The following is an 18,909-nucleotide window of genomic DNA, read 5'->3' as shown; positions in this document are numbered from 1 at the left end:
CCCCCCCCCCCCCCCCCCCCCCGCCCCCCCACAAATGCTGCAGTCATTATGCAACCCCACATAAACACCATCATCCTTGCTGAAACCAGTGTTGCCAGCATTGAGTTGGTGATCCTCAAGCATCAACTTCACTGGACCAGACACTATATGTGGATGCTCAACTGCTGACTCCCAAAACAAGTGGTCTGCTCTTTGCTTAGTAATGGCATAAGATACCATGGCAGCCACAGGAATGCAACAAGGACACATAGAAGGCATACTTCAAGTAAATGGATGTCAACATCTAGAATTGGGAGAAGCTGCCTGCCAACCAACTCCACTGCTAACCTCAAGCAAGCAGTAGCCTGTTAAAAGGTAAAGCATATTTCCTTTAAAGCAGAGCAGAGAGAGAAGGAAGGAAAAGGAGAGCAATTCCATCCTGCAGCCTACTCTTCACTACAGAAAGAACTGCAACTTCTGCAGATGGATCTGTGACTCAAGGATTGCACTCTTAAGTCACCTTAAGGCCCATCGAGAGCTGTGGCAGAGATCATCCTTGAATCGAGGGACTGCTGCTGGTGTAGCTGGCACTTAAGGAGATTCTTGGATAACCCTTAACCTGCAATGCTCAAGGTAAAATCTGTATCTGCAACTATACGCACACCAGGAAGCAAATAATCCTTATATTATACATATTGATATACTACTGGCAAATCAAGGGAGTTCAAGCTTCACACTCAATCTCCCTATTGCATGTAACACACGTAGTCTGTGGTTTAATGAAATGAAACTAGATGCTGTTTCATTCTGCATTCAGAAACAGCTCATTCTCTTGGTGCCATTTCAAGAGTTTTTGCCTGAATGCAAAAAAAAAAAATCTGGTGATCCGCTTCATTCCCATGTTAAAACCATGGATTTATAAGATGCTATGTCAGTGAATTGTTAAACTGCCCTATCTACTGCCTTGCTATAAGCCAAAACCCACTGTAGGTCTCAAAGTAACAGATCATAAATGTATCAAGTGAGGATGAGAAGCAGGTAATGGAACAACTAGAGCTACTTTCTTTTCCTTCCCTGCCCTGTGATGCAACAGATGGCTAGGCCTGTAGGCTACTGAGCAGTTAAGCAAGAGAAGGGCCAGCAGTTGCTCAGACTGCTCCCAGATCACATCAGAACTGCTCCTAAAACTGCAGGCAAAACAGTAAGAGGCTGCATTTCCTACCTTCTGCCTATAAATGGCTCTTCATTTTAAAGATCCCCAGAGTGCAGCTCAGGGAGCATATTTCCTATGCAATATTAAATATACTTTTCTTTGCAGTCACCCAAGGGCTAAGAATGACTCCTGGTTGGACACTACTGGAGTGGACCGTGCAAAGGAAATAACTTACATGCAAGAAATCAGGTTGTCACTTGTGTGAAACAAATCATCCAACCCATAAGTTATCTGATATACATAAGCGAGGATAAGTTTTTAGAATACCTAAGTAATCAGCTTTCTCAAATGTTCCCGTATAGGCAGAATTTAAAAGGCTAATTAAACTTAAGGATGTATTTTAATAAACAAGAATTGGACCCAGAACACTGGAGCCATCTCAACTGATAAGCAGCAAATACAGCCAACCCGGACACCTTGCAGGTTGTGTATGCTCCATCTTCACCTGAACCTAATGGATACAACCCACATCTTTTCTCTTTCAGAAGACAGTCAAATGCAATGACAAATGAAGATGGCTACAACATGAGCTGAATAAGCTTTTTCCACAGCATCTTACAAACACTAAGCAGTTCCTCACTTAAGTGAATGTTATACCAGCCATTCTCAAACTGATTTGTAGGCTGCTGGCAATCTGGGGGTGCTGGCTGTCAAATGATACTGACTTAAATCCAGCTGCCAACCTGAATTAAAAATCCAGAGAAGTAAATGTGATTGCATAAAACCTAGTGATAGCTATCACAAATGTGAAGAAGCAAAACCAAACTATATAGTAAGATGCTTTCTACACTCCAAGAATATGAGAAACTGTGCATCATAAACATTTTATAGACAGGTAAATCAAGATGGAGTTATGTCTAACATTAGAGTTGTGGTCTTAACTCGGACTGAAAAGCTCAGCTCCAATCACAAGACACTTCCTTTGAGCAACTGTCCTTTGAGAAAAGGCTCATTGTCTTGTAAAACTACGTCAATACAGAAGACAAAGCATAAAACTGCCTTTTATCTAGATAAGCACATCTAAAACTTGCACAAATAAGATCATGGGAACAGGTCAAACATGGTGCATAACCTGGTGCCCCATTTCTTGCTGTCAATTCCACTGGCATTCTGGGTGAATAAAGGAATGTTCTCAGGGAAAAAAACCATGTTCAAAAGAAAAGGGGGAAAGTGTTCAAAACACTTCAAAAGAAGTGTTAGGATTTTGAAGCTTGAGCTCACAATATAAATGCCATTTTGCAGAAGCCTAGAATTTCCGTACTCACCTGGCACAGAAGACACAAAGAATGTTTCGTGGCAATATGCAACATGAATTAAGAAAGGAATTAGTGGTTAAACTCTTCCATCTTTTTACTAGGAGTCAGTGAGATTTTTGTGGAGAGATTTTGACTTAACTTTCAAAACAGAACAGTGCTCCTCTTGCTCACTAGGACAAAGGCATGGTATGTGAGAGTACTTTGGAGATGACTCCCTAACTCATTGTGCTCTGTTGTAGCTGCATCCCTCAGTCATAATCTGGAGGTGGCAAAAGAGCTCTAAAACTGTCATATTTACCTACTTCTGCCAAACTGTACAATCTGCCTTAGTGTATTTAAGAAGCTCATGCTCTTGAAAAATCTTTTACTGCTTACAGTTCTGCAAACACATGAAACAGAGCTAGATGAAAGTAAATTATCCAACTGTATGAACAATCCTCAAAGTAACATGCAAACAAGCATCTATTTTGCATTTGATTGTAATCCTAATCTATGGAGCCCTAAAAATACACTTATTTGCTAATCATAACACTTCATTAATTTAAATAAGAAACTGAATGGAAGAAAACTGACTGTGCAGCATATTTCCCTCCAGAGAACTGCTATTGTAAGCATAATCCAGTATCTTAACTGTCTGCCAGAGACTGCCAATGCTGGAGCTGCAACTGCATGGGGAAATCCCAGTGTCAGGTTTTCTAGGTAATTCTCTGGCATCCACTCCTGTTAACAATCAAATCCGTCTTGAGCAAAAGTTCTCCCCACACTGTCCTAGTAAAACACCAATCAGCCCAGGAATGTTTACACTGAAAGAGCCTCAGGGTAAGAACTGCAAGCTCTGTATTTTGTAGAGCGGGGGTGTCAACCAGGGGTATGCGTACCCCTAGGGGTACTTAGAAAGGTCTTCAGGGGTATACCCAGGTGGGCAGTGGAGGGACAGAGTGCGCCCCAGGGCACAGTGGTGGCTTCCCCCCTGGCAGGTTCGCCTCTTACCCAGGGGAGGGGAGCACCAGGCACCGCCAGGCCCACATGACACATTGCAGCACCTCCCCACACTCTTACCCCTGACTCCAACTTGCTCTCCTGATTGGCAGCTGGGTCGCTGCCCTCAGCCAATAGCCAGGCAGCTTCCGCTGCGTGCAAGCTCTCTCCCCATTCGGTCCACTCTCCCAGCACCGCTTCTACGTGCACCCTGGGAAGGCATGGGGGATGCGTGCCCTCAGATCTGCGCGTAGGGAGGGCTGGGGCTGTGCCAGGCTCTTCCCTGCAGGGGGCTGGGCCGGGATGCAGTGGTGCTGGGAGAGGGGCTGGGGGGGGTCTAGGGCGAATTCAAGAGTGGTTGCAGCCCCTCCCGTAGCCCTCTCCTAGCACCGCTGCCACCGCCCTCCCCAAGCACAGCCCCACCAACCCCCCGCTAAGAAGAGCTCAGTGCTGCCCCAGCCTTAGCCCACCCTGTGCACAGATCCAGGGGCACATAACCCCCATGTCCCCTCGGGGTGTGAGCGGCTCAGTCCCTGGCTCTGCCCGGCTGCATAGAATCTACCGCGGGAGCGGGGCTACGGAGTGGGGGGCTGCAGCCACTCCAGACGAACCACTCACAGCTCTGTCCCGCACCCACTGTGCAGCACCTACCCCAGCCCCACTCTCTCCCGCACTGGGGGGGGGCCTCAATCTGCCCCCCCACCCTTAAAAACAAGAAAACGATATAATGGGGAACAGGATCTGAAACTTTGAGTCCAAAAAGGTACGCTTATTAAAAAAGGTTGAAAACCCCTGTTGTAGAGCAAATGCACCGACTACATGTAATTTCTTTCTACAGTGGCTGGGTCAGGAAAAGGGAGAAAAAAATGGCGTTGGAAACAAAACATTATAGAACTGTTTTGTTTAACTCCTGTCCCAAATACAACAACTAGATGTGGGTGCCGGAGAGCTATTCCCAAACCCAAAGACAGCCTCAAACTTATGTGAAGAACTCTACCAAGGAAAATGAATAACCTTTCCTCTTTTTCAAAAACTTACATGAGGCGCAGCAAACTATGAATAAAAACCTCATCTACAGAGGATGGGGGGTGGGAAAAAAAGCTATCATTTTAATGCACCTTGAAGTGTCAAGGCACCACACATTTCAGGATGCAAGTAAGCCTCTTTGTCCCTTATATCTTGCAGCTACAAATGGGACCCCATATGTGCATACTACAGTGAAGAGCAGAGGGTTGACCTCTCGCAGGAACTGAAGGAATGAAAGTAGCCAAGACTAGACCAGGGTCATCCCCACCTGGTCCTTTCCAAACCACGCAACAATCATAACCAGTGCCTTTGGGTAAAGCTGATGCAAAGCAGTTACCTTTTTCATGTTCATTCTCTCCTACACCCATTCAAGCAAAGAATTTAGGGTGCCTAGACACACACTGCATTGGAACAGCCTTGCTGCTTAATGACAGTGCCTCGGAGCAGACTATTAATCAAGTCTGCTGGACTGTGGTAACTATTTCACTCCAGCAACCTCCAGTGTCTTGTTTATCAGCGTGCCCATGCTTAATAATGGTGGCTGATACACAAGATGCTCCCCCTCTGCCCCCGCACATGTATAAACACCCTTACTCTCCCTCTCTCATTCCCACAGCAGCCTACCAAGGGGACCATGGGCAGATCAGGATTCTGAAGGACAGAAGGGCACAGAGTGTGGTTTATCACTGCCCCAGGGGAGCTGGGGTGACAGGAGGACTCCAGGCCAAAAGAGAGCCCCACTTACCTCTTGTAGAGCCTGAAGAGCTGGACGAGAGGCGTGCGGCAAAACCACCGGTGAGGGTGATTAGCCGCACATATATACAGCTGTGGCCGAGCAGCGGGGGCGGGGGACGCCGCCCGGGGGAGATAAAAAGCGGCCCCGATGATGCGGCGGGGCAGCTGATGCAAGGAGGCTGGAGGCAAGAGCCCTCACGCAGAAGGAATCAGCCGCCGTGCCCGGCAGCGTGGAAGGCCGGGGGCGGAGCTAGGAGAGGCTCCGAGAGAGTCGGCAGTGACGCTGACAGAAGAGCCGGCAAGGAAGCTGGCTGCATCGTCGGTGCCAGAGCCGACAGGGAAGCCTGCTACAACCTTAACAGCAGAGCCGGCGGGGAAGCTGATTGTAACACCGGCAGCAGGATCAGCTGGAGAGCCATCAGCGCCATCAGCCGCAGAGGCGGCAGTGAAGGTGGGAGTAACGCTGCCAGAGGAACCAGCAGCTGCAATCGCAGCAGAGCCAGCGGCAGCGCCCGTGGACGATCTGGAGAAGGGGTAACAGAGGGGCAGGTCCAATGGGGCCTCGTCGGGACGCATCAGGGGGTGGACGAAGACCCGAAGCAGGGCTGGACGGTGGACCTCCGCGACCCACAGCGGCCTTAGGAAGAGGCGGGGATTCAACACCCCAATGGGTGAGCCGCCGGGGCGGTGGAACCCGAGCCCGGGGTGAACCACGTGGCCCAGAGGCCAGAGGCACCCTTGCGGGCCTCCTGGCTCCTTAGTTTAGGAACCTTGGTTAGCTTGGTGGTGGGGTAGGCACATAACATCACAGGGTGATTAGATTAGAACGATAGGAAGCCATATTGGAAGGACCAGGCCGGAGGTCCTCACGGACCATACACCGGACCTGAAGACCCAAACGCACGGCTGGCAAGCTGTGGGCAGGAGCTGGGGAGGAGCCGAGGACACCAAAGAGGCCCGAAGACCGATAGTCCAAGGTGGCGAGTGGCCGGGATGTAGGGGAGGTTGGAGCCCCAAGAGTGCCTGCTGGGAGACGCAGTGACCCTGGAGGCTGCCCCAAGGGGGAGCCCCTCCACTGAGGTAACATCCCAAGTCGTGGCAGGCGAGTTAAGGGGTCCCCCTGATGTCAGCAGGGGTAGCCCGTGGGGTCCACTTGCGAGTCCAGGACAGACACGATCTCTAGTCCGGGCAAAGGCCGCGCGGGAGCGCCTACTTGAATGGAGGCGGGCACAATCACATACTACACAAGACATTTTTCTCATGTTGAAAAAAACCCAAAAGCTTTACTAACATGCTAGGGACCTAGAGCTATATTATTCAGTTTAAGATTGAAGCAGAAAACAAATAACTTTACTGGAATGTGCATTAATTTGCTATATCATATATTATGTACAAAAGCACAACTAGGCAAAAAATAATCAGATGTTTTTTCTCTAGTCCTGTTGTAATTAAAATAAAATTTACATCTCTTTCAGACTCATAAAATAAAATCTAGTCTTCCTGAGTATTTTAACAGTGTACATCCAATGCTTTACTAGAAGTTATTTCCACACTTAAGTTGTTGTTCACCCGAGTTAATGGTTTCCACACTAGTTGGTATTTTTAGTTAGAGTTAAAAACAATCTGCAGGGCTGTGAAATAGAAGCTGCATTTAGAGGAGCAGGTAATAGCAGAATTGCAGAAAAAGGACATCTTTATTAGTAGTATATCAAGACCATTAAAACCTGGTCTTGATATGCCACTAATCATCACCACTGGGAGCAGGACCCACACAGACAGGGCACTCAGCCGGGCAGCTGTGATGGGACCGCAGGCAGCTATGTCTGGGAGCGAGACGGGTAGTGGGGGCCAGGGAGATCCCAGGATCTTGAGGCAGTGACAGCAGGGGGTTGGAGCTGGAGTAGAGCTATGATGTGCTGCCCACATGCCCCTGCGACAGGCACCAGTTCCACAGGCAGCATTGTGCAGGAAGCAGATCTTGGCTTTGCCCCAGCCCCGCACTGTCACCTCCCCACAATCCCAGAGCTGGTCCCGGATGCAGCTCCCTGCCTGTCTGTGGCCCCATCCCATTCACTCAGCTGCGTGGCCTGCCTGTGCGACTCCTGGCTGGTCTTTGGAGCGGTGATAGCATGGGGCTCCTGGAGCACAGCCCCAGTTCTGTGGGCAGGGATGTGTGGAGTGGATCATGGCTCTGCCCTGGCCCCATGCTGTCACTGCCCCGCAATCCCAGTGTTTCCATGGAAACCAGCTGGGACCCACATGGGCAGGGTGTGCAGACACCTGCTGCAGTTGGGTTTTAAACTCTGGGTGGACCGGAAATCAAAGGAGGGTACAACTGTACCACCGCACTCTGAGATGGAAGAGAGGGAAACTCAGCCCCAGCTGTAAATGTAATAAAGACTTCACTGCATAAAACATACCTCCAGCATATCATGGGAAAGTAGGAGCAACAGGCAACAAACAGGTATTAATTTCTAGCAGGGGAAATTTTCCACTGCTAGAAGTGTTTCTGGGTAAGGGAGTGGCTACAGGTGTTCAGCCTACAACCACCCATTCTCCTCTGCTCTTCGTGCATTCCCAAGACTAGGTAATTTAGATCTAGAGAAAGTGTGGAGCAGCAGCTGCTCCAGTCTTCCTGTTCCCAGAGAACTGGAGCAGCAAGGCAAAACTCCCTGCCTGCTCCTTAGACTGAGGACCGTGGTCTGAGGAACGGGTGGGGAGCAAGGGGTGGCTGCTCTTTACTTGGCTTTCAGTGGCTGGGATCCAAGTAAAAGAAGCAGTCCAGCAAATGCCTCTGTTTACTCAGACTGGGGGCTCCGCTTTGGGGAGCAAGCAGGAGCAGTTCGTGGCTTCTACAGGAGGAACAGGAACAGTTGTGTCACCAGAGTGGTGACCACAGTCTGGGAAAGGCACAGAAGCCTTCCCCACTGCTGAACTCCTCCCAGGACTGGTAAGCGGCAGCTGCTCCCTGCGTTCCCCTCAGGCCAGGGTGACCCCAGTCTTGGGAAGATATGGGGAATATTTCCCAGCCTCAGGAGGAGTTAAACAGTGAAGAAGTGTACAGGCATTCACTCTTTTCCAGCACAACCTCTATGGTGTTTGGGGATAGGTAATATTTCTCCTGGAACTGCCATTTCTCTTCTGGGAGAAACTGTGCGAGCATCTGTACACTTGTGGTTTCTACTGGAAGAGCTGTGATTCTCCCAGTAGAAATGTAACACCTGTACACAGACAAAAAGAGCCCGAGTCCCTGCCCTCTGTCTAGCAGCCCCTATAATGTGAATAAAGAAGAGAAAAGAAACTTCTAGTATGGAGGAAGCTACTCTAAAGGTCTGGAAAGGCTAATCTAAAGTCCCTTCTCAGAGCACAAATACTTAAAGCCCATTTCCTCTGAATTTTGTCTTGAATTGCCTTCAATCTATAAGTAACAAGACATATAAAACAATGAATAAAAGCTCTCTCTGTTTTACAGTTTAAACTATTATTTTGAGAAAGACTTAAAAACAAGTACTACTTAAAGAAAAAAAAACTGAAAGCTTTTTACTTAAAAGGCAGAAGTCACCTGTAATATTGAATAGTTTCCTGGCAAAAATAAAACAGAAACACACACAGGCAGGCCCTTTCCATCACAAAAGAAGTTGGCCTTCAACTGAAAGCCACAAAAGCCAATATCCTTAAAAAAGAAATAGCTGATTAACTTACCAAAAAATGAATGCCTGCAGTCTTTGTGGCCATATCTGCCCAGTCATAAAACAGAGGAAGAAACAAACAGAAGACAACTAACTGGATGCCATGGAAAGCTGCTGAAAATGGAGGCCAAAATAAAAGTCTACTATGACCCCAGGAAAGAGTCTCTGATGTGTGGTGGATCTGTTCAGACTGGTTATAAATGAGACCTGGGTTCAGGGAAGAGAAGAAAAAGAAAAAAAAAAATCTTCCTCGCTCTCTCTCATAGATGGGTAATGGGATTCAAACTTACATATTTAATAGAGCAATAAAAGGAAGAAAAACACTACTGCTTTCTCAGCACCTGAATGAGAAAATAGTTGGAAATAAATCTGCCATACAAGTAGGCTCCAGTTTCATAAGAAATGTAACATGTTTATCTAACCTAGGGGAGAGCATCTGCATCCCTGCATACATTTTCACAGGGCAGAGCCTCTTATCAGAAGGAACTGCTCTCACTGACTACAAGGTTCCAGAAAAACAAAAGAATGCTCAGCAGATCAAGTTAGTTCTTGGATGATATCACCTGTAGGAGAGTTTCTTTTTTCCCCTCTTCTCCTTAGTCCAACTGCCAACTCCAAACATATCAGCAGTTGGACTGATCAACTTGAATGTTTAACAGAAACATATAAAGCAAAAAAATTCTTAGCATAAGACCTGCAATTGACATTTCAGTTTTGTTCGGCAAATGAGGTCAGCAGATGACATAAACAGTTGAACTAATGTTGATAAAGTAGAACAATGCTGAATTAACACCCAAAATATATTAGAGACCATGGGCATATTTACACATACTCTGGAGTGGGACGGGGGGCATTTTAATTAGACCAACTCTCAGGAGCCATTTTAATTAAAATGTCAGCAGCATTCTTGTGTATCATTTAATGAGTTTTAGTTAAAGCGCCCCTGCCACCATTTTGAAACATGGGGATGCTGAATACACAAGACCCTGCAACATGCTGGAGCGTTCTGATTAGAGTCAATTAATTGAATCTGCTCCAACGTGTTCTAATCAGAACATGTTGGAGCACATGTACAGGTGTCCCAACAGGGCCAGGAATCAAGCTTACATTAATTTGCAGGGATCGCTGCTGATATTACAGGATATCTACTGGCTGAGCAAGGACAGAGACTTTAAGAGATTTAATTTGATATTACTCTTAGGTAAAAATTGAAGTTTCTTTCAATATAAGGAATGTTTCATATTAATTATGTAATCAGTGTACATTTCTTTCTCCCTAATATGCCAAGCTCAAATAAGTTTTCATGAATTAACGTGAAAAATTAAGACTTGAAGGATTTTGTTTATAAAGCATATTGACTTTGATCATTAAGCACCTTATTATGTACTCTCAAGTTTAAGAGTATTTTCCCTCAAATTTTTGCCCATGTCTCCTTCTCTATGTACTAAACCTTAACCTTCATGCTAACTGAAATTGATTCCATCTACAGTAGTTTGATGCCTCTCAAATTTTTCCAGCTACTTAAATCAAGTTCTCTATCAGTTAAGGACCCCAATCTTGAAAAGTCCTTACCCACTTTCAACATTGTTCACTAACTTATCGGCACACAGGCAAATGAACTCCAGTAACTCCACTAAAATGGCTATTTGGAGCAGATGGACACATAGTAACAAGTTTAATTTGGGTTCTTAGAGACATGGAGCATATGTTTATATACATTTTGCAAAATAGTGCCACAGGCATACATGGTGAAGGAGCAGCAACCTATTTTGGAAACCTGGGTTTTATTAGAGATGCTAATTTCTCAATAGTTAAGGCTAAAACTGATTTTCTACTGTAAGATCAATTCTGATCCTCTTTTTCCTTAAACGTTGCCAAAATTTACTTGTAAGCCAGTAAATTTATGCGCGTTATCCTATTACGGGGTTGAATTTTGACAAAGCCTGTTTTATAGCAAACAGCCAGGCTAGCTAACATCATAGAATGATGCATTCTGGGACACAACTACAAGTAAACCTTACTGCAGCACTGAATTGGTATTATAAGAGTTCTACAAATACCACTTGCCTATAGAAAACTTTACAACTATTAAACCTCAATCTTCACTTCCTAATCTGTTAGAACAGGGATAATATTCCATGGAGGGAGAAAAAGTTAAATGACTTGTTAAAAGATAAAAAAAGAAGCCAAATTTTGGACTGGACTAGAACTCTGAACTTCTTAGGTCCTTACTTGCACAACCTACTAGGCCACAGTTTCAGAAAGATTTTACAAAAGGTCTTTTTTGTCAAAGTGTCTTAAACCATCTAAAATTAAGGAAATAATGTAAGAAAGTCAAATCCTTTTGCTTATATAAGAGTTGCATGCTACCTCAACAGTGAAACAATCTGTTTCTCGGTAGTTGTCAAGAGAGAGAGACTTAAGCCAGTCAATTTCTTCACAGGAAGCTTTTCACTTAAATGCTATCATTTCCCTTTTTTATCAATGCAAAAATAGTTTGACTGATTCTAAGTTCCCACTACTAAAATAACTGATCCGGTTTTAAACAGCTCAGGAAAAAAGATCCATAATGCCACATGCAAATGCTATCTAATTCCATTTTTGCAAGCTCTGGTATATTTGCCTACATAAAACAGGCATGAACAGGCTTTTTTTTTTTGTTAATCTGCATGGAGTTGCTACTTGCATTGTATACCTTTCTTAACTGGACGGGGCCTAGTAACTGCTAAGAGCTGCAGTTGGCAGCCTTTTAGGGCTGTGGACCAGACTGACCCAGTTTGGGTCAGTGGTGGATGGGTGGTTACTAGGACCCCGGCATTGCCAGCACTCTTGCCTGCAGTGGGAAGGGGAAAGTGCCCCTAGCTGAGATTCCTCTCCGGCAAATGCCACAGAAGCCTCATGTGCACTAGCTGGACCAAATGGCTCTGCAGGCCATAGGTTGTTGACCCCTTGTTTAGAACCCAATTCTCTCCTCAGAGAAAGAGGGTGCACATTCTGTCCCCCTAAAGCAGGGGCGGGCAGTTATTTCGGGCAGAGGGCCGCTTACTGAGTTTTGGCAAGCCATTGAGGGCCACATTACAGGCAGCCAGGGGCAGATAAATATTAATTTCCTTAATTTTGGGGGGGCCCCTGCGGGCCAGATAGAATGGCCTGGCGGGCCACATCTGGTCCCCGGGTTGCATTTTGCCCAGCCCTGCTCTAAAGCCAACTAGGTCTGCACCAATGAATTTGTGAACAGTCTGCCTCCTGCCCTCTTTGACTGAAGAGGCAGGTCTTTCAAGGAAGAGGTGATGCAAGAGAAAATTGGCCTTCCTAAGGGAAACCCCCTTCCCTGCATTGCTCTCAAAACATTTATTTCAATTATACTGCTTCTTTGACATAAGACACTGTGGGTACTGACAGATGTGCAGCTCCCTGCTGTAATTCAGGGTGCTTTACAGGAAGTGCCACGAATTACAGCAATCCCCCTAACCCAATGCACATTCACTGTTGGGTCTAGGGGGTTGAGGGACCCTGCTCCAGTTTGGAGTGGCTGTGTGTCTGCAGCCACTCTCCCCTCACCCACCCTCCCCTCCCAGCTCCAGTGCTGTCTTCAGAATGAGAGGGGGGAGAAGAGAAGGGAAGGAGCTCAGGCTGGGGTCTGTCCAACCAATGTGGAGTGTGGCCTGCCACACCATCCAGCGCAGGCTGGGCAAACCCCAGCGCTAGCTCCCTCCTCTCCCATCCTAATGACAGCCCCGGGGTCAGGGCTTAGGTGTATCAGCCCAGCCCTGCTGTGCTACCAGCAGGGACTGACAGAATTTAATGAAGGTGTTCCACTTTGGAAGGCCTTCATCTGAACCTTCATTTAATGTTGTGCGACCAGGCACTTTTAAAGCATTCTGCATGTACACTTCTATCAGGGCATGGCTGTAAAGTGCTTCAGGGGGCTGATCATGCAATAAAAATGTAACTTCTGTCAGCGCCCTGTTACACCTAGTGTTTCGCATTTTCAGTTTTTATTTAAAAAAAATTTCGGGAATTTTTCAGGATTCATCTTCCAAACAAAAACCAGGTTGAAATTGGGATAAAAGGAAGAAAAGAAAGAAAATCAGTTTAAATTGGAGAAAATAATAAATGAGAGGGGGCAGCAGCTGAGCATGCACGCGCATGCACCCCTCTGGGCAGGAAAGTCTGCAGGAGGGAGGGGCGGGGAGAAGGGGAACCCACCGCCCCCCAGCCTGGCCCCAGCTACCTCCCCGCACTGGCCCTGACCCCAGCCCACACCACCCAGGTGCCCTAGAGCAGGAGGCACAGGGGGCACGTGAAAAAATGGATGCAAGTTAGTAAAGCCTGAAAAATTACCTGATTTTTTTTAAAAATTGAAGTTAATCGGTGAAATTCAGTAAAAAATTAAAATGCGGAACACTAGTTATACCACAAAGTTGCTTTCAACTGCACTTGTACACACATAGGTAGAGGTCCAAGAAGGGGATTTCAGTACTTTCTGAGACAATAACTAGCCCAGACCATTTAGCCAATCAAGTAAAATACACTGAAACACGCTGAAGTGCTACAGTGATATATATATATAAATCCTACAAAAAATTTTGCATATTCACTAAGAGAAGTATACTTAGAGCTTGTGTCGAATCTAATCTTCTGTGGGAGCTAAAGCTATATTATCCAGGGTCAAAAATGATCTAATTCTGGTTTTAGTCTCGGTTCAGCTGGCTGTTGTGTCATGCTGAATGCAAGTCACTTTTGATGCAGCTAATCTTTAACTGTTGTTTTAGTGACAAATTGATTCTGCTAGCACAGAGGTAAGCAAAAATACGGCCCAAGGGTTGGATTTGGCCCGCCAGGCCATTCTATCTAGTCCGTGAGGCCCCGAAAAAATTGAGAAAATAAATATTTATCTACCCAGGCTGCCCGTCAAAGACGACAGGTGCCAGGGGCAGTAGCACCCAGGGGAAGCCACTGCAGGAGCCTGAACAGCAAGGTCTGCCCGGACTGACCCCCCAGCCAGAAGCCCCTGCCCATCAGGGGCTTCTGGCCAGGGACCATGGGGCTGTCCATGCCTGCCTGCACTGGAACAGGAAATTCAGGTAAGAAGGGGTGGGAGGCAGGGGCGGACCGCAGGTGATCACCCCAGTCCTTGGGGCCAGGCCGGCTCATGCTGAGTCCCGTGGTCTGGCCATGTAGCCAGGAGCCACGTGGTGCAGAGTGGCTGGAGGGCAGGCGGGAAAGCAGCAGTAGGGGTAGGGGAGGTGGAAGTGAGCAGCGTGCGGGAGTGCAGGGCCTGCGCTGGAGTCCCAGGGCCAGTGCCAGCAGGAGCGCAGGCTGGCAGGGGTGTGTGGAGCCAGGCTGGGCTGTGCCAGCAGGGAGAGGGGGTAGCTGGTCCAGTTTCATAGAGCCCCTGCCTGCTGGGAACCCGCGCTCCTACTGCCTCACACTTGGCCCCGCTGGCTCCACGACACTGATGCAAGCCCTGTGTGCCTGTCCGGCTATCACTGACTCCTGTGCTCCCGCTTGCTCCCAGTCCCCCTGGTATAGGTGGGGACCAGCACACACAGCCCCGATGCCATACTCGCCTGTCTGGGCTGAGCAGTAGTGGCACAAACTGATGCTCAGCATGGGCGAAAAGCACTCCCCCACCTTGTGAGCTGCCCAGTGCGGTTGCTCCACACAGGCACTGCTGCTGCACTGGACAGCACAGAGGCAGTGGCGAAGGAGCCGTACTGCAGCCTAGCGCGGTGCGGGCTCTGGGAGGACACAGCTAAAATTACCTGGTGGCGGCAAGAGAAGAGGCCGCTTTCACCTGCGCCAAGCAGCAATTTCTGCCCAGGAGTGCAGGGTCTGGGCCAGCAAGGAACATATGGAGTTGGGCTGCACTGGTCAAGCAGGGAGAGGAGTCAGCCCGGCTCCATAGACCCCTGCCAGCCCAGACCCCATGCTCCTTCTGCCCCCGCTATGGGCCGCGCTGGCTCTGGACCTGGTGCACTGGCATGGGTCCTGCACTCCTGCCAAGCTGTGGCATGGGCAGATGCGGAAGTGGCAGGAGAAGGGCAGTGGTGGCAAACGGGGGGGAAGGGGCAGCAAGTGGGAGCATGGGGCCCGTGCCAGTTCCCTGGGGCCAGGAGCAGCAAGAATGCGGAGCCTGAGCTTGTAGGCACGCTTGGTGGGGGCTCTGCCTGCTGTGGGGGGTGGGCTGTGGGCAATTTCTCCGCCCTCCATACAAGCCACATGTCTCCCCAGCTGGCCCTCCACACACTCACGGCCCCCTACAAAATCCACACACACCCACACACCTATCCACCCCCCACAAATCCCACATAGACACCCACACCCCACATACCTATACCAACACTCCCACAATATACTTCATTTTAAGCTACTATACTATCACCTCTATATACACTACACAAAGACATGTAAATCAGGACAAAAATATTTTTTGAAATGAAATTAACGAACGTTGTAGTACGTTTGATTTTTAGAATATAATTTGCTGTTTTTCTGGTTCCAAGATGGCAAACCCCCTTGCTGAAAGGAGTACTTCTGGGTGGCAAAGGTCAGAGGTTAGGGGCAGGACTTCTGGTCCCAAGATGGCAACCAGGGCCAGGGCACCTGTCAAGGGGCTGGGCTTGATGACATGCCAAACTCAGTAAACGGCCCTCCGCCCGAAATAACTCCCCGCCCCTGTGCCAGCATAACTGGAAAGACTCTCACAATCAACTGGTAGCATCAAAGAGTTGCGTCTGAATAGCAGAGGATCTGAAACATTTTCAGCATTCAAGAACTGAACCTATATAGGTTGAACCAAACAGATATAAAGCTTTTGCCCAAGACTGGTGAAGGATACTGAAGTATCATTAACATGTTACATTATATTTTGAGGCCTGTGCTAGAAGGAGAATGCTTGAATACTGCCATCTAAACAGGTAGGAAGACAGACAGCTTCCCTGTGTTTAAGAGATTTTTCTAGAACGTGGCAAATTAACTCATTTTATATGGTGAATGGTATCTACCTCTGAAAGACATCAAAATTCTATCAATTTTCATCATGCCCCTTCAGATACAGGGAAGAGAATATGGGATATGGATACAGGATAAGACTTACTTACTAGTTGTATGATTTATATTAGCATTTATCATGTGACAAATTCACAAAAAGAAACACATGCTCATGAGTGAAAGAGCTGACCTTGTTTTTCCTTAGAACCAGCTCTACTGAAAGCTCTAACATCACTTGCAGCTCAAAACAGGGCAGTGTGGCTATTTCCTGGCTTTAGTTAACTATGAAACAGCAGAATAATTTTAAAATTGGTACTATTAATTATTAGAGCCAAAAACAAAACTGAGGCAGGTTGCACCCGAGTAGTTTCACGAGATTAGATAAAATATTTCTGAACAGACTGCGTAAGAGCATGGTTTCCCTTAGTATCCTTCAGAGGCAACAACACAAAGAAACTTGCACTGAACCCTAATATTATTCTTCAACAATTTTAAAAAAAAATTGTGTCCCCAAATGTGATCTAGAATGACCACTGTTGGCCCTGTTGTTTAACCTCTTTGGTTTCAATCCCAGTTAAATAATGCTTGCTTTCACAAGTCAAATAATACGATTTGTAATTATATTTGCTCTCTATCATACTGTAGAGATCCTCTCTCCCATGCTCCTCCCAAGTACATCTTCTGAAGGAGAGAGAAGATGACACACAAGTGATTGAAGGGTCACCACAGAAGCCATTGTAATCAGGAGTTTTATTCAAGTTATTCAAAGAAAGAAATGAGTCTATTGTTATAAATAGGATTTACCATTGTATGATGTGCCTTGACTCTTACATCCAGTATTCTGGCTTCTAACAGAAGCAAACATTTGAGGGTTCAGAAGGAGGAAGACAAAGTTGTACTACATCTGTACTACATATAATACCCATGTGGAAGGGGAAATTCCTGTCTGGCACCTGGGGTGATCAATTTATATCCAGGAACACGATGCCCAAGTATTTCTCTCGACTGTTTGCTACTATTCATAAGTCAAACAACTCTTCAAATATAGCTATACATCTTTGGCTTTCTGAAACAGTGAATCTACCAGGTTAAGGACGCACAGTAGGAAATGTCACTCTTTGTTCTAGATTAATTTAGCAACTAATTTAATGGAGAATCTCTCTGTACCCATGTATTTGCTCATATATAAACACCCCCGCAAATAAAACATCTTGTTTTTGGAAGGCAGACTGTAAAGAAAAAGTTTTTTTCCAATTATGACCAATTGTGCAAGAGTAAGTCCTCCTGGAAACACAGATGCTGGATCCAGATGTGCAGGCACAGGCATGTTGTGGCACCACAAACCTCTTTGCAGTGCCATAAACTGCACGTGTTGCACATTAAACCGTTTTCACGTGCATGACATAGCATGAAATGCTTGACATAGCATGATGTCCTGTGGCACCCTTGAAAGGAGATCAAGACACCCCAGAGTGATGCAGCACCCTGGTTGAGAAACACTGTCCAAGGCATATGAAAGTGCCATCTGTATAATTGTCATTGTCATACAGCTAACCCAGTGTTTGGCTGAGGTTCAGCTCATGGATGGAGTTTAGCTGAGTGAAGCTAAACTCAATCGAAGTTGAAATTGTGGTGTCTGGCAGGAAAAAACTCAAATGCGTGTAGCCCTGGAATTGCTTGGTTGGCTGAAAATGCACCCTCACAACTGGTCTAATCAATATGGAGTTTAGGAGGGCTCCTGGTTTCCTCACTCATGTTAAGCTCTAACCAAACTACGTAAGGTTCTACTACCTATTTATTGCTAACTAGAAGACTACATTCCACCCTGGCTGTAGATGAGTAGAAAGGATGCATCTTAGCAAGGCCACTTCCCAACTCATCTACAGAAATTCAATCGACATGGGCATGGAGCAAATCAGCCCCCATAAATTACAGAATACAATACTATGATCCTTCAACAAACCCTGTTACACTAACAACCTCCTTTTTGTCCTGAACTGATCTAAGCTGGCTACCTGAAATTTTTCCTTGTCATGCATTAAAAAAATCCACATGTAACTTTTCCTCAGGGACAGGAAGGAAGAAGGAATCATCAGTCTGATGAAGGGTATTTATACCCAAAAGCTTGCCAAGAAGAATTTTTCCAGCTATTTAAGTTGGTCTAATAAAAGTCATCAGATTTACCTAAAGAACCTTGTCTGCCTAGGTCATTAGCCCAACACAACTACAACCTATACCCCATGAGCTGATAGTCATGATACTTAATGTACTCTTGGAATACAATCCAATACCACAATGACAGATGCCATGTTAAAACTTGAATACATTATTTTTCCCAGCAAGCCCTGCAAATCTATTGAGGACTGAGAATCCATCTGGATTATCATCTTCTTGTCCACTGTCACCAGGGACAAAGGTTCTGTAGACCAAACTAAATCACCTCTTTGCAGCAATACTGAATTATATAGATGTAACAACAACAACAAAAAAATCTCAAAGACCAGGTAGACTAACCGAAGACTAGTTAATGTCATGATGTACAGAAAGGACAGGATCCAATCATTCTTCAGTAGCTCTACTGACACTCGAGAGCTAACTGGTACAGAGAACAGGGAAAATTCACTGTTGTCACTAGAGGAAGTGCACGATTCTACATACGCACAAGAAAATATGCTGAGTAAGAAGAATCCATTTTTACATAATCGCTTTTGAAAGTAAAAGCCACACTTTAAATTCTGTAAACAACTGGAGACAAACTTTGTAGGCCCTCATTCTACAACAGCATCTTCATGGATGGACTCCTGGAACCAGCTTCTGGGAGGTCGTGTTGTGTCTCATCATGGATGTCACTGCACATTCTAGCCAAATGTTCTGTGCTTAGGAAGTGATTTTTATTTGGGAATCATTATATCCCAATTCTTTGGTGGGTGAACTTGAGAAACCAGTATTATTTTTTATCTAAGGGCACGATCATTCAAGACGCATCATTCCACAGGCATGGGCGGACGTGTATTAGCATCAGCTGATGGGTAACAAG

General features: G+C 46.3%; 1 protein-coding gene across 2 annotated transcripts in view; it reads right to left on the bottom strand.

Annotated features, from left to right (window-relative positions):
- XPO6 (exportin 6) overlaps positions 1-18,909 on the bottom strand; it is a 97,937-nt gene that overhangs the window by 78,047 nt on the left and 981 nt on the right. The gene's annotated exons all lie outside the window — the stretch shown is intronic.

This window comes from Alligator sinensis, unplaced genomic scaffold (assembly GCF_000455745.1).
Source record: "Alligator sinensis unplaced genomic scaffold, ASM45574v1 scaffold449_1, whole genome shotgun sequence".
Classification (NCBI taxonomy): Eukaryota; Metazoa; Chordata; order Crocodylia; family Alligatoridae; genus Alligator; species Alligator sinensis.
Note: the sequence above shows the minus strand (reverse complement) of the source record. Positions and strands in the feature narration are given on the sequence as shown.